Below are 16,445 nucleotides of genomic sequence, written 5' to 3' on the forward strand. Positions count from 1 at the left end.
TTCCTATATTATTGGTTTAAGTTGTCGAAAGTTAATATTTCAATTGTAAGGTTCGCATTAGCATACATTTATAAGAGTGGAGAAAAGTATCTATAGCCATTATGGCGAACTAATAAAGTTTGAAAAATATCCTATCTGTAACTCCGAACTGCTCGACCAAAGAACTTATACGCTTCGCGTAAAGAAGGGAAACTTCCTATACTATCAATGTTAAGTCGTAAGGATCTTTCCCCCAACTTGGGCGCTGAAGGTGTAATGCAGGAAAGCCACCGTCAGGAGCGATTGAAGAACGGGAGCAGATCATTTGATTTTCACCCAATGCACTCATATTTTCTCCGTTAATTATAATCGGATTCGATTTTGCTTTTAAATTTTTTTCAGTTCACAAATTTAGCAGCATTATAATTTATTTTAAAGTAGTAAATATTTATTTAACAAAAGTAATTTATATTAAAAAATAAAAATTCATTAAAACTTTAAAAAAATTGAGTAAAATTTATTTCCCTTTGAAAAAAAAAAACTTTTTCGCTTTGTTAATTTTTCCATGTGTGTATATGTATAAGAAATGCGCTATATAAAAATAAAAATTTTCAATTATATATATACTTAGAGTTTTAAAAAAATAAACAAGACACTTGTTGCAGAATTTGTTTTATCTTTATTAAACGTATCTAAAAATATTCTTTTTGGTTATATATTTTAAGAATATACTTTTCAATAAAATAAAAATTACACAAATAAAATTGTATACATTTTATACAATAAATAAATATTTGAGCAAGTTTATGAAATAAAATAACATAAAATTAAAAAGATGCAATATTGGTTCATTGGAACTGCATTAGGAACAAGTCTGCATTATTTTTGATACATAATCTTTAATTTTGGAATGTCTTGAACACAATCTACATCTGTTATGTAGTCAGTCTGTCAGTATCAACATTCCGTAACGATACAATTTTGCTGGCCTCTAATCATTTCGTGCACCTAATAAAAAAAAAATCACACAGTAAGATTAAAGTTCTAATATGACATAAGAATGCTGTCTAATTCGAGAACGGAACTTAAAATGTATGGCATTAATAAATTATATGTATTATTTTTCTTAAGTATTAATATTTTATTAAATAGTTTTAAAAAAGCAGGCAGTGTTTAAGGAAAATATTTAGAAAGGAAATTTAATAACAAAACAATTCATTGGGGGATTAAATAACAAAATCAATTAAATTTATGTTTTACTGGCAGTATCATCTTCATAGCATGCAGGGGCCCAGGGCACAAAAATATTTTAGAACTATAATGCGTCGTAATGCTTAAAAACAAACTAAAAAACTTCACATACAAAAAATAAATCATTTTTAAGATACAGTCCCTGGCCAAATTATTAGACGCACTTTAAGATTCTATGTAAAATTATAATTATCAGGTAATACTATACAGCTTTATTGTTTTTACGTAGCTGAAACCGGTTTTCACTTCTTTACGTTAGTGTATCAGTTGGTTAACAATGAAATGAAATACGTTAAAAATAAATACAAATAGAAGGTGAATGAAAAATCTCCTGAATAAAAATCTATTTGTATGTTTAATTATAAAAGTATTAGGTAACATGTATATTAATACTTTTATAATTAAATACATTATATTAATAAATTAACGCGTATGTTTAATTATAAAAGTATAGTATGTAAACTCGTGCAAATCATGTCATTATTAAAAAAACTACAGTGCGTCTATTAATTTGACCTAATTATTATAATATTATAATATAGTACCTGATACAATAAATAATCTGTATTTTTATCACATTTTGTCGAATTTATATTACATATCGCCTAATTTAACCAATTGATACACAAACGTAAACAAGTACAAACCGGTTTCAGTAGCGTAAATACAATAAAGCTGTGTAGTATCACCTGAGTAATTAAGATTTTACATAGAATCTTATAGTGCGTCTAATAATTTGACCAGGGACTGTATAATGCATTAATTTTAACTAATTTTGATTACCACAAAAACTCAAATAAAGTACTTTTAAACTATGCATAGTTTAAAAAAAATTGATACACTAACCAGTTGTAATCCTCATATAATAAAATAAGAAAAATAGTTTTCGGTTGACTTTTTAAGTTTTCTTGGTGATAAACTACTCCAATTATTGGTGTTTGATAATCAATCACCATTTGTAGAAAAAATATGCATACTCTATAAAAAAAATTTTTTTTAAATATATAAGGTAATGTTTTTAGTCTTAAATTCTTTTTAATGCAATTTTTCAAAAAAGTACGATTCTCTAGGGCCCCCTGAGAAAATGGGGTCCCCGGGCATTGCCCTGTGTGCCTATAAGTAATGACGGTACTGTTTGCTGGACATTTAGAGCTAACAGACAAATAAAATATATATATCTACTATAAACCACTCTATAAATATTATATGAATAAAAAGTAACACTTTTTACACTTAACACTATTTAAATAATTTCATATATGTAATGAACTTTCAAAAATTTAAAATGTCAAATTTATAGATCTTTTTCACATTTCTTGAAAAACATTTAAATTTTTACTTAGTTATATACATAAATTTCATTTGTGAATATTTAATTCCGACCAAAAAAGATAAACGCACTTATGGAATTATACAGAATTTAAAAACCAAATGAAATGAAATTAAAGTCAGACACTATAAATTAGTCACACATTTAGTTACAATTCTAAGTCAGTCTTATCTAATAGGTTCATATAATCAATCATTGAAAAATAATTTACCGAAATCTTCGAAAATGCTTAACTATTTACTTACAATTCGATATATTGAGGAAAGCGAAACAATTTCAAATTTGGATAACCCGCTCTATTTACATTGCAGTAAGCACATCTATCATAATTCTTTGCTTTGCGCACAGAAGAATCACTGAAAAATATTGAAAGAAAAAAAGAGAATTAGAATCTTTATCAAAATTGAAAACAAGGAGAAAAAAATCAACAGAAGATAGGTTATACAAAGCGCACTTACTTGTTAGGGATAATTGTCAAATTAACGTCCGCCATTGATTGATTTCTCATGTGCTTCTCTCTCCAAACTCTCCTTCCAAAACTAAGGATGATAATGCGCATGCGCTGCACTGTGCCCCTGGAGACAAACTTCTCCGCCGTACACGAAGCGCTGGCATTTTGCCAAATTTTGTTACGACTTTCGCGAGTTTCCCATCTTTACACTTATACAATCTTTGGCTCGACCGTAGCGCTTCAAAACCGGCGCCAATCGATTCCTCGTGGCCAAAAACCCCAGACCCCCAAGTTTACCGGAGTTTATTAATTCTGGGGCGATTTTCGACTTGGCAACCATTCCTCGTATTATAGTATAAGATATAATTTCAGCGAATATCATTAAGCTAGACGTTTTTGTTTTACTAAAGCTAAAGAATAATAAACAAACATGCAAAATGAAAAGAAATTCAAATGCACATTCTTAATTCAATAATTAATTAAAATTAAATAATAAACAATAATAAGTAAACAATAATTAAAAAATAAACAGTAATATTAATATCTTTTCTTGATATTTTTATTCTTTAAGAAAATAGGACCTTTGCTACGGCGGAAAATTATTTTATATGCATTTATGAAATTTAATTCCTGATTCTATAATGTGGAGCTAAATAAATGCATATCCTTGATTTCATTACACTAATAACATAGATTAACGCAATTATAAATATAACATTGCAACTTTAGAAATATTAGTCCTTTTACTTGTATTTGTTTTCATTCGATCAAGCGAGAAAAAATACATAGGAAATAACACCTTATTTGTCTGTATAGCAATATGAGAAGCGTATATAAGTGCAAATTAAAAATTGTACTTTGTGTACAAAAAAACCTCATAATTTCTTAACTATTTATCTTACCATCTATTTCTGTTTTACCTCAAACGATTCAGCATAAAAAGATGCATCGAACTAAATTGATGTCGGTTAACTGCACCGAAAATGATGCTATTGATCACTGCTAGCTCAGAATATTTAAGATTTTACCAAATCTAAGCACATTCTTGACCAAATAGCAGTTTTTGCACCACTTAATTTCTTAAGTTTGAAATTCTTTTTGAAATATCATTCAGGTTTCTCGCTTCAAAAGACCTATAAACAAAATAAACACTTGAATCTTAAAATACTAATCATGTGTGTGACGTCACGTACAGTTCACAATCCCTACAAGTCACGAAAACTATCCACTTTAATATTACTTAAGCTCATCTATAAATGGAACCTAAGAAGACGTATTGTTATTAAAAACGGGCAAGAAACTTAGCGAGACAAATTTTTCATTTATATGGAGTTGTCGCTATGGCTGTAGCCTGGGATGTTATATTTTAAATAGCTTAAAAAGCATAAGAAGTATAATAGTCTTTAGTTTAAATTGCCAATAATCCAATAAAAAAATTCTTTTTTCTCACATCCCAGTCGAAGTTTTGGAGAATAACGATTTAATATCGATAGTGAACTTTCTTTTTTAAAGTAGGATCAGTATGACAAATACAGTGAAATCTCCAGGAAAGACTACTTCTACGTACCGACGACCTTTATTTACGACCACTTTTGGGAGGCACGGAGTTTTTTTCATAGACTTTGTATTGAAGAAAACCTTTAGGAGAAACTATTAAAACCTCTCCAAGCGACTGGACGAACGTCTGCAGCAAATGTGGAAAAGGTCAAATAAGGAAACACAAAAAAATATCTAAACAAAAAATTTAATAAAACAAATAAATAGATAAAAATTTATTCAAAATATTGGTATGAGGCTCTTAGAGAGCTCTCTTTGACGATACCACCTTATGTTACAGTCAGAGTGCACTGAAGATGATGCTATCAATGATTTACTAGAAGAGTTGAAAGTTAAATTAGAAAAAACAATCATCTCAAACAAAGAAATAAACCTCTTCTCACCTTTTAAAACAAATTTTTCTGATATAAATTTAAATGTCAACTTAAACAAAAAACGTAAGTTTGTTTATTTAAGATAGCTTTATCATTCATTATATGAATTGTTTTTACATTATTCATAATATCATTTTTTTTTACACATAATTATATCAGTTAGGATAATTTTTATAGTCGTTAAATTTTATTCATAGATCCGTCTTTTCATGACGCCAACACAAGTTGCATTTCCGTACCAAGAAAATGACACTGACTAAAATTAAAATCATTTGCGAAAAATTATGTACCTTCTATAACAATTTTGAAGTCAATGGAGGTAACAACTAAGAACGATCAACCTCCATCAACCATTTTACTGTTTATCGGAGAGCGCGGTTGCTCCCGAGAGGTTTCACTGAATCATTCAAGGGTAATTGTGAGCCCAAGTCAAAATTCCGGAAAATTTTTTGAGTTAAAACAAAAACAGTTTAAATTAAAAAAAATTTAAACAAGAATTTTTTCCTTTTTCTCAATATTTCTTAGTTTACTTAAAATATATTTAAAATTTTACACATACCTATGACCTGGAGAAGTAATTAAAATTCACAAATATGTCGAGTTTATGGTCATAACAACTATTTACTAATAACAACTATTTACTAATAACAACTATTTACTAATAAAAAATGAATATTAATCATGAATATAAGATTATGAAGTATCTCTCTGGCTCTCCCTTACAAACAAATAAAATAAATTGTGTTTTTAAGTTCCACCTTTAAAAATTTGATTTCCGGAAACTTCTGTGATCAATGATTTTTTGACTCTAGACCTTGAAACTCCGGAAACTTCCGGATCACTGGTAGCGAAAAATTCGGAAATCCGGATTTTTAATAAATATATTTTCATTATTTTGTATTAAAATTAATGTTAAAATAAGTGAAAAATATTACATTTAGCGTTTCAATAATTTATGGTCATGAAATACAAAATAAAACATCAGCGTATTTTTCTGTGTTAAAGGTAAAATCTTCCAAATGCGGGTCACTTACAAGCAATAATTTTTCAAATTCGCACTTATTTAGACCTATAAGAAAAACAATTACACATCATTAAAATTTCTTTAATTTACAAAATCGACTAGTGTTGAAGTTTTGAATATGAATAATAAAATAAAAAAAAAAAAAACAATTTTTTCAAACTACTTATTTTGGATTTTATATTTTAGTACAAATATAATTCCGAAAATCTAATAGATTTTTTTAATAACTATTAGAGAGATTATTATAGCTAAAAATATATTTTTGATTGAAATTAGTGCCAGAATATATATATATATATATATATATATATATATATATATATATAAAAGGAACACCGGTGTCCCATCTGCGTCAAAGGTTTACAAACAGACAAACATTCAGTTTCATGGAAGAGTTGTAGCTTTTATATTTCACAAGTAATGTGGGCTAATTGAACTTGTTAAACAATAGACTAGTTAATTCGTTTTGAACTAGTTAAATAATTTGAAACTGACGTCGAGCACCAACCACTGGGTACTCATATTATGCAACAAATGTTCTACTAAGACAGTAAATATCGGTTACTTAACAAGCAGGGGCCGTGTTATCTCAGTGGTTAGAAAATCAGAATCCGGTCCGGTATTCAATCCTCGACTCCGGTAAGGAACCACCGAGTAAATGCGATATATGTGGTCGTAAAATCTGTGGAATCGAAAGTCCTATGGTCGGTCGTTGAGCTGTACCGTGACCTTCGGAGAAAATCTTCTTCCCCTTCAAATCTATGTCTAAATTCAGGAATTGGCTTGACAAATGAGATCTCCTCAGCAGAGGATCAAAATTATGATGGAATGTTTTCGGATCATCCCCAGGGATGTTTAACAGATCATCGTCAATAGCCCATTGCGCAGTTCTACTGTGACTTAAATAAAGTAACATCTACTTTACAAGTAAACTAAATCAAATCACTTACAAGTAGAGCTGATTAAAACAAATGATTTTATCTTTGAAATCATCTAATTCAAAAAAACTCCTGAATCGGTTCGAATGGTATATTTGTGATAAGCATTGAGCTTTTTTTTTTTGAAGGATGCAGGAAAACTGTTATCGGTAAGAACTGAGATTCGATCACCAGTGGCGGCTTGAAGCCCGCCCAGCTCAGACGTGTATCAGCTTGTCTGGGAAGTACAGGCGGCCTGTGCACAGTGCTAACTACATTGTCAAAATCATGCTGTTGGTCACGAAATTGCGGAACCTTAATCTCCAGGACCCTTCAGATCTACAATGAGGTGTTGCGGAATACTTAACATATTTATTCAGAATTAATAAATGCATGACGAATTTTGACTATAATGTAAAGCAATCGATATTTCAATTATAATTGACTAAAGGCAGGGGTGTGTCCAGGGCAAATTTACTACCGTTTAGCGGTACTTTCACAAATTCAACTTTAGGAAAAACGGTAGTTTCATAAAATATATCTAAATTTTCACAAAATAGGTACCTCTCAAAAAAAAAAAAAAAAAAAACCTAGACAGACCCCTGCTAAAGGTCATGCCCGCAGCCAGAGATAAGGAACTTAGTTTGTGTATCTCCATCATTCAAAGGAAATTCGAAATGCATTGCGTTAATTGTGTTATACATCAAAAGAAAGAGAAATTTAAATTACTTCCTTGAAAATTTCGTGATGGAAGTATTTTTGTTTTAAAGGTGTTTTCAAAGAAATGCTCGTTGGAATAACGGTTTAGATGGGACACTAAAATGGGTGTTAAAATAGCATTGAATTTAAGGAACAATAAACGGAATTTTATGTTTAACGGATGGTCGTTGTTATAATTGGAGAATCGCTATAACGGAATTAGACTGTATCTCAACTTGAGGATAACTCTTATTTATGCATTTTTATCTAAGTATAAGAAATTTTGTAATTTTAAGCATTATCAGGGGTGATTGTGAGCCCAAGTCAAAATTCCGGAAAATTTCTTGAGTTACAAAAAAAATTTTAAATTCAAAAATTAAAAAAAAATTTAAACCAGGTTTTTTTTAAAATTTTTCTCAATATTTCTTAGTTTACTTAAAATATATTTAAAATTTTACACATACCTATACCATTCACACATACCTATGATAACCTGGAGAAGTAATTAAAATTTACAAATAGGTCTTTCTTTCTTGAGTTTATGATTAGAACAACTACTTACTGATAAAAAATGAATATTAATCATAAATGTAAGCTTATAAAGCATCTCTCTGTCTCTCCCTTACAAACAAATAAAATAAACTGTGTTTTTAAGTTCTACTTTTGAAAATTTGATTTCCGGAAACTTCTGTGATCAATGATTTTTTGAAACGTTTGAACCTTCGATCTCCGGAAACTTCCGGATCACTGTTAGCGAAAAATCCGGATTTTTTCCGGAGTACAATCAGCCTTGCATTATTTAACCCTCTAACAGACCTGCACCCAGTGAACTGCATTTCAACCTGTAAGCTTTTTTGCCAAGTAAAACAGTTTTACACATATCATGTAAGATAAGACATTCAAAAGTTGAATATCGATTATATGAAAAAAAGACTCTTTTGGTATATTTGCTGGTGTGAACTGCAGTAGATGTTTAAATAAAACTAATAAGCAGTTCAAAATAAATAAAAAATGTACAGTGGCATGCTCCCTACTTAAGGTAATTTCAAAACAAACTTTGAGTATCTTTTAAATATAAAGCTAGTACAAAGAATTATACTATGCAAAATTAAAAATGTTAGAATTTTTCAGCTAATATTTATTAAATTATCACACATTATAAAAGGCAATAATTGTACAAAATAGTTAGAGAAAAAGCAAAACAACGCTGTTAAGCATTTCGTATTTAAATTATTTTTATCAAATGACAAAAAACATGAAGGGATAAAATCATCAACATCAGTTAAGAGCTTGCTATGACTTCCTAAAGCGATTAAAAAAAAAAAAGAGACAGGAAGTTTGAGGAAGAGTTGTTACAAATTTGTTATAGAATTTTTTGTAGAAACAAAAATCAAACACGTCATGTATGAACAAACTAATTCAAAAATTTCTTGTGACAACAATTTTTATTGAAACAAACACTTTTATTTACAAATCTATTCCATCAGTTCTTCACAATCTCATAAAATTAATCTACAAGAAATAAATTAAGATTCTGTCATAGATCACATCTCCATTACTAAAGACGGCAAGATACTGTTAAACTTTTCACCACTCTTGGAATATAAAGAAATCATGAAAAGGAAATAAATCACGTTTTATTAAAAACATATTAAAAAAATTTTACCACTTCATTCAACGTTTAAAAATACAAAAAATGGTACTAATGTGCAATTAAAAGGATAACAGTTTCGCAATAATTGCCTATGTTGACTCTTGGTTAAAAGATGTTACTAAACTAGATACACTAGTTAAGAGGCCACTACCCTCACCGTCTTGGAAGTTTTGGGTGGCGACCTTGTATGTTGCATGTATCGAAAGATACTATCAAATGGAGTAAATATCCATCATCAGTTTATTTGTGAAAAATAAATAAAAAGGATTAAAAGCATATTTAGAATTTTTCCTCCACCCCTTCGACAATTGAGTTCCGTCTGGAGAGGAAGGGCCTCTTTTAAGTTTTTTAAATGCAACACATAAAAGCAAACTAAATGCTAAAACAACTTTACATGAACTTCTGCCAGAAGGAAAAAGTTTAAACTATAGTTTGAGTCAACTCTTAGCTTATTTAACATTAAAAAACTGTATACTTAGTAGCTTTTATAATGTTGACACAAAGTTTTCTTTTATAACTTGCAAACAATTGCTGTAGAACATTTTTTTACACAAAAAGTGTCTAGATACACCTTTTAGAGAAAAGGGCCTTGGAGTTTTTGGAGCTTGTTACAAGATGATCCGATGAAATTGTACTTAAAAAGACATATAAGTTTAGTTGGTTTTAATCTTAAGAGAAAAGCTGAGATATTCCATCTGTATTTTTTTGTTATAATCAAACGATTTCGTGATGAATTAAAAATTTTTAAAAGCAAATTTTAAAAAATATTTCACAATGCTGCACCAACAATATTTCTTATTACAACTTTTTCATTAAAATAAAAACTCAAATGAAATATACATTTAGAAATTACGAATTTGATTAATGCATTTTTAACCAAATTCAGTTCGAATGTTTTAGAAGTTTCTAATAATTGGGAATTGCATTTTATTATTCTTTAAGAGTTTAACTTCTTTTATTGTAGTTTTTTTAAAAACAGAATCATTTAAAATATTGATTATAGAATTATAACTAAATAAAGAATAATGACATTGCATGGAAACTACGAAAAGGCTTTTGGTAAATTGTGTTTTTATAAGCATTAAAGCAAATTACCAATTAAAGTTTGAAGAATAAATTTAATTTAAACATAATTAATTACAAATAAATACAGAAAGTTAAAAATGAAATTAGGATCATTGTACAGCCATGCTTCACCGACCGTGCCACGAGCTAAAATGTGGATATCGTCGGTTGCTTGTAGAAAAACTGGTTTTTCGTCACTCCTGCAAGTTGAAGTAAAAGTTCGTTTTTTTTTGCATCACCAAGTGAAGGTGAGATTACAGGGCCAGGGCACCGCCGCAGTACTCCCCCTCCAGCAAATACTACAAGTATTTGGGATTAAATCGAACTCTCCGGCCAGATCGTGTCGTTGTCTGCGGAGGTTCAGTAAATTGTGTGGTCGTTGGAGTTATCGCAGCATGAGGTAATTTTGATATCACAGTTCGCTCAATGTCTTTGAGGAGGAAAGCCGGTTTTAGACGGTCAACACTGATCACTGAAGCTTTTCCAGAAATGTCCAGACAAAAAGTTTTTTCTGAACGACTGAGTACTCTATATGGTCCATCATAAGGAGCTTGAAGGGGTTTCTTTACACTGTCACGTCTCACAAACACATGAGAGCATGATTCAAGAGTTGGGTGGATGAAAACTTTTACGTTTGCATGTGATGAAGTTGGAATTGGTTTCAGTTCTGACATGCAGGTTCGAAGTTTTTGAAGGAACTCGTGTGGATCAACATTTGAAGTTGACGGATCGAAGAACTCCGCTGGTAGTCGTAGGGGGGTTCCATAGACGAGTTCAGCACTGGTGCATCCTAGGTCCTCTTTTACGGCAGATCTTAGTCCAAGAAGTACAATGGGAAGGGATTCAGTCCATTTTATATTGGGGTGGCATTTGAGACCTTGTTTAAGGGCTCTGTGAAAGCATTCGACGAGACCATTGCTAGAAGGATGGTACGGTGTTGTACGCACTCTAGCTGCTCCGATCATTCGAGACAGTTGAAGAAAAAGGCTACTCTCGAACTGACGGCCTTGGTCTGTTGTGATTACAGAAGGAATGCCGAACCTAGAAAACCAGTTGTTCACGAGTGCTCGGGCTACCGTTTCGGCAGTAATCTCTGGGATGGGGATAGCTTCAGGCCACCTTGAGAATCTGTCAATGCACGTCAAGAGATACTGGTATCCATCAGAAGGAGGGAGCGGTCCGACAAGGTCGATGTGGATATGATCGAACCGTCGAGATGGTAACTCAAATGGTTGCAGAGGAGACCGTGTGTGTCGGATCACTTTGTTTTTCTGACAGCTGACACAGGAGCGAGACCATTCTACAACATCTTTGGCTATGGATGGCCATACAAATCGAGAAAGAACAAGCTTCTTCGAAGCACGGATTCCAGGATGTGTCAAATTGTGAAGAGACATAAAAATACTTTTTCGAAATTCTTTTGGCACATATGGACGAACTCTGTCATTGCTGGTGTCACAATATAAGGGGTATGGGCCGTCCAATTTCATAGTTTGCAACTTCAAAGTCATTGTAGAGTTTTCGCATTCAGTGAGTAGTTTCTTTAGTTCCTCATCAGCTCTTTGGGCATCAGCGATTTTAAGAAAATCAATTGGTGGAAGCTTTATTGAGTTCAATCGTGAGAGTGTGTCGGCTACTACATTATCACTTCCAGAAACATGGCGAATTTCAGTACTGAATTGAGCTATAAAATCTAATTGTCGAAGCTGGCGCGGTGAGCATGAATCTGAATTTTTTTTAAAGGAATAAATTAAGGGACGATGGTCGGTAAATATTATGAAATTTTGAGCTTCAAGATTATGGCGAAAGTGTTTAATAGCTGCATACATGGCAAGTAATTCGCGATCATAGGTACTGTATTTTTTTTCAGTTAATGAAAGTTTACGGGAAAAGAAACCGAGGGGCTTTGGTCCACTAGGAGTATCAGTATTTAAAACAGCGCCAATAGAGGTATCGGAAGCATCTACCATTAACGAAAGTTGCTGATTAGGTGTTTGATAACTAAGAATAGCAAAATTAGCTAATTCTTGTTTGCATTTTTCAAATGCCGAAATTGCTGCGCCTGTCCACTGGATCAAGCGTTTGTCGTTTTTCTTCGAATCTCTCAAATATTCAGTTAGAGGAGCTTGTGTGGCTGCGGCATTTTTTAAAAAACGGCGATAAAAATTTATCATAGCTAGAAAACGTTTAAGTTGGACAACTGTCTCAGGTTTGGGGAAATCAACTATGGCTTGTACTTTTTCAGGTAAAGGTTGAACACCCTCTGAAGAAATCAGACAACCGAGAAATTTAACGGATGATTTTCCCAACACGCACTTTGATGGGTTAAGTTTAAGGCCGTACTGAGAAAAACGGGTAAATATTTCTTGAAGATGTTGGATGTGTTCGTCTTCATTAGCTGAAGCTATGAACACGTCGTCAAAGTATGGTATGCAAAAGTCTAAGCCTGTTAAAACTTGATGCATAAACCTTTGGAAAGTTTGACCAGAGTTTTTTAAACCGAAAGGCATGTAAACGTATTCGAATAGTCCGAATGGAGTGGTGACTGCTGTTTTGGGAATATCAGGAGGATTCACCGGAATTTGATGATACGCTCTCGTGAGATCGACAGTTGAAAAAATCTTCTTACCGTAAAATAATTGAGTGCAGTCCTGAATATGTGGAACTGGGTATCTGTCAGGAACTGTTATGGAATTAAGTTTTCGGTAATCTCCGCAGGGACGCCAATTACCATTCGACTTCCTAACTACGTGTAGTGGGCTAGCCCAAGGGCTTTTTGATGGTCTTATAATCCCTTGAGTTAAAAGAAAATCAAATTCTTCCCTGGTCGCTTTCATAATTTCGGGCGATAAACGCCTTGGCTTTGAAAATACAGGCGGTCCTGTAGTTTCTAAAAAATGGTAAACGGTCGAAGGAGTAGGTGTAGGATTTGCATGAGATGGGTTTGTCAATTCCGGAAAGCGGGACAATACCCTATCAAATTTTGAGTCTCCTAAGTGAATAGTTAAACTACTTGGAAAATCAATATTAGCAATCTTTCCACGTGATGTTAGTTTAGTTCGATTATCGATTAATCGGCTATTTTTTACATCAACTAATAAATCGAAATGTCTCAGAAAATCGACACCAATAATTGGCTGTTTAACATCGGCAACAACAAAACGCCAAGTGAATGGCCTACGAAGGTTAAAATCTAAAGTTAAAATTTTTGTTCCGTATGTTAAAATTTTAGTACCGTTTGCTGCGAATAATACTAAATCATCAGAAACTTTAGTATCAGATGCATAACGCTTTGGCAAGACAGACAAATCAGCGCCAGTATCAATAAGCAAATTAAGGTTACTTTTTTGATCGGCCAATAAAATACGATTAATGTGGCGATCGGTATGGCCTCCGTGCGATCGCCTGTTTAGTTTTCCGAGTAATTGCATGGAGAATTACATTTTTTAGCGCGATTACCAAAATTTGTATGATAAAAACAATATCCGTTTTCGGGTTCTTTATATTTTCTGCGAGCTCTAGAATTGCTGCGATGTTGAGAATTCTTTCTTTCTCTGTTCGGGTTTCGAGACTGTCTCACATAAGAAGTGAGTTCGCTTACTTGTTTAGTGAGCTGAGCGACTTGCAATTCGAGTGCAGACGTTTTATCAGCGGCGACAGTGTTTACGTGTTGATGCGAGGTGAGATCATTGATTTTGTCAGCAACTGAAGCTAGCTGGTCTAATTCATCATTGAGGGCTGCCAAAATAGTTTGTACGTTGTTAGGGAGTCTACCAAGCCACAAAGATTTTAAGAGAGGAGTGCCCACATTATCACCTGCGAGTGCTCTCATTCGTGTTAATAATTGGGAAGGTCGCTGGTCACCTAATTCCAGCCCTTGAAGAAGGGTCCGAATTTTTGATTCCTCACTCTCGGAATGCAGCTCAATTAATCGTTTTTTGATAGCTTCGTATTTCTCAGTGTTAGGAGGTTTTAAAACAATATCGCTAATCGAACTTAAAACATCTGAGTCGACCGCTGCAAGTACGTAATTAAACTTTGTATCATCGGTGGAAATTTTAGCCAAACTGAATTGTGCTTCTAGCCGGACAAACCACAAGGCAGGATTTGATTTCCAAAACGGAGGTGGTTTGACTGCCACGTGAGCAATTTGATTTTCGTCTAGAGTTTCGTTAGGCATTGCGGAATGTTTAAACAAATTAAAAGAAAATTCTCAAATAGGTCGTGAATTTAGTTAACAAATTTGATTATTGATTATTATTAAAAATAATGTAAAAATTGAAGAACGCGAACATTGCTATAACAAAAATGCCATGTTTAGTGAGAAGTAAAAATAACTATTAAATTAGACGGTAATAAGAAATAAAAAAAAAGCCACACAAGAAAATAAAAGTTACCGCGTGATACTCCTAGTGGAAACCAATTTAAAAAAATAGACTTACTGAAATTGTTGAAACGCCATATCCTGAGTTGATGTTGAACGCGTGTTCGAAAAAAGGGTCACCAATTTGGTAAATTGTGTTTTTATAAGCATTAAAGCAAATTACCAATTAAAGTTTGAAGAATAAATTTAATTTAAACATAATTAATTACAAATAAATACAGAAAGTTAAAAATGAAATTAGGATCATTGTACAGCCATGCTTCACCGACCGTGCCACGAGCTAAAATGTGGATATCGTCGGTTGCTTGTAGAAAAACTGGTTTTTCGTCACTCCTGCAAGTTGAAGTAAAAGTTCGTTTTTTTTTGCATCACCAAGTGAAGGTGAGATTACAGGGCCAGGGCACCGCCGCAGGCTCATCTTAAAAGTGAACAGTACAACGATGTTGTTTACATGAGATCGACGTTGTTACGATGAGAGTTACAACATACAGGTAACATTCTCTGATTAATTGAGAGCTAATAAACAGAAATAAAAGAAAAAAAATTATACAAAAATTTTCTTGTAAAATTAATATAAAATGCATCAAACAATCAAAGATATCCTTTTTTTGCTTTTAAAAACTACAATAGTTGTATTGGTAATTTTATATTATTATATGACAAAAAATATTAACTTTTTAGATTAAAAAAAAATTAAGTGATTTGTAAGAGAACATTTCAGTGCTTGAATAACAAACATAAAACTATTGCTATTTTTAATAAAAAAATTCATATCAGGACATTTTTATGCAGCCAATTGTGGTCCAGCAATACATTGTAGTTTCTACTTAACTGTCAAAAAATGATAGATAATTAACATGGTAGACGATGACAAGATGCTCAAAAGGTGGACAAAATTTAACCTAACGGTCATGAAAAACTCCTATGAACCTACAACAGCGATAAAATTTCTAAAAAGAGTTATTCCATATGATAAAAGAACACTTGAAGAACAAAATTAAAATTATTGATTCATATTATAATTATTGAGTCTTAAAATAAGTCGTATCAAAACATTTTCAGGTAACGAATTGTGATACAGCAATATATTGTCAGTTTTTCTATAGAAAACATGATTGCAGAGTTTGCCTACATATTTTTTATACTAAGGAACGATACATTAAATATCTGAAGGTAAAACTCATTTTCAAAAGTTACTGAAAAGCAACAGAAATCAGTAGTACATCAACTGATTAACATATATCACAAAATCCGTAAAGGAAATATCACATAAAGGGTAAATGCAAAAATAGTAAATATAAAACACATATTCTTACAAACAAAGGGACAAATTTAGAGTGTGTACTCTGGAATAAAATACAAATATACATATAGGTATATATAAATCCGGACAAAACAACATATAAATTATATAATACCATAGAAACTCTTTATATTACAACAATTATCATAACTGCTTACATGTTAATGAGTTAGGTAAGATTTCATTTAAAGTATGAGTTAATATTTCAGAAAAACTAAAGTGAAAGTGTTCAAACATAATATACAAAGTTGGAATGAAACTATAGATTTGAATGGTGGCAAGAAATATTAAGTCTTGAAACATTTTAGATCAATATCACAGTTTTATGTTTCTTTTACAAAAGAATGTAAATTTAGTCAGGACATTGTACTCGAAAAGCTTTGTGAAAACTTATATCAATTCTTTAAATGTTAAATCCATTTCTATGTATTACATGCTAGTAGATCTAATAAACAAT

General features: G+C 31.8%; 1 long non-coding RNA gene across 1 annotated transcript; it reads right to left on the reverse strand.

Annotated features, from left to right (window-relative positions):
• Positions 1-857: 857 nt before the first annotated feature.
• LOC147815793 (uncharacterized) lies at positions 858-3,192 on the reverse strand. Its single transcript, XR_015430876.1, has 3 exons — positions 3,019-3,192; positions 2,806-2,916; positions 858-987 (listed from the first exon to the last, which is right to left on the reverse strand). It is a non-coding gene; the product is annotated as an uncharacterized LOC147815793 (long non-coding RNA).
• Positions 3,193-16,445: the final 13,253 nt, after the last annotated feature.

Source organism: Parasteatoda tepidariorum, chromosome 2 (assembly GCF_982258835.1).
Source record: "Parasteatoda tepidariorum strain Cologne lab strain chromosome 2, Ptep-v5.0, whole genome shotgun sequence".
Taxonomy (NCBI): domain Eukaryota; kingdom Metazoa; phylum Arthropoda; class Arachnida; order Araneae; family Theridiidae; genus Parasteatoda; species Parasteatoda tepidariorum.